Source organism: Brassica oleracea, unplaced genomic scaffold (assembly GCF_000695525.1).
Source record: "Brassica oleracea var. oleracea cultivar TO1000 unplaced genomic scaffold, BOL UnpScaffold01359, whole genome shotgun sequence".
NCBI classification, from domain to species: Eukaryota; Viridiplantae; Streptophyta; class Magnoliopsida; order Brassicales; family Brassicaceae; genus Brassica; species Brassica oleracea.
The window spans coordinates 11,978-12,773 of NW_013617897.1; positions in this window are offsets into that span (position 1 = coordinate 11,978).

The following is a 796-nucleotide window of genomic DNA, read 5'->3' on the forward strand; positions in this document are numbered from 1 at the left end:
TATATATATATATATTTAAAAGTGAAAATTTAATTAAATTTAAAAATCTTACCGCAAAACATTTAAACCACGTGATCTTAACGTGATTTGGTGTCTTGCTCCAGTTCGCATATGCCCCGTCGTAGTAACCCTTAATCGTCGCTGAAACGCTCCAGCTAACACGGTCGTTAGCCCCAAACCTGAAAAAAAACAATTTAACAGTTAGAAAATAATTTTAATTTTAATTTTAATGTAATAAAAATTAATAACTTACCAATAAGTTCCTCGGGGTCTAGAACATCCAAACCCTCCCGTCCAGGCTGGCCAAGCAAATCCTCCACCGTATATCTCGCGAATAGAGCATATGAAGGCACACACAAATCCGGATGAACTGCACCTTCTGGGACAGGCTGAGGTGCAGCCGCTGGAGGAGGAGGTGGAGGCATCTGCGGTGGAAGAGGATGACTCGAAAAAATTCTCTGAGAAGTCTGAGAGTCTGGAACTGCATCGGAAGACGATGGACCAGAAGAAGATGTACCGGAACCATCGCCAACCAACTGGGAATAAGTAGGTGCTGCTGGTTTCCTTCTAGGAGCCATCTAAAAAAAATTAAAATAAATTTAATCAATTATGACAACATAATTAAAAAATTATTATGCTACCTAACTAATCACCTAAACTATAGTATTCCGTCATCTAACTAATCACCTAAACTAATTACCTAACTAATTAATCACCTAAACTAACTTAAAAAAAAAAGGAAAGAGAGTGTACCTTAGAGGGAGAGCAGAGGAGTTTGGGAGGAATAGTTTGGGAG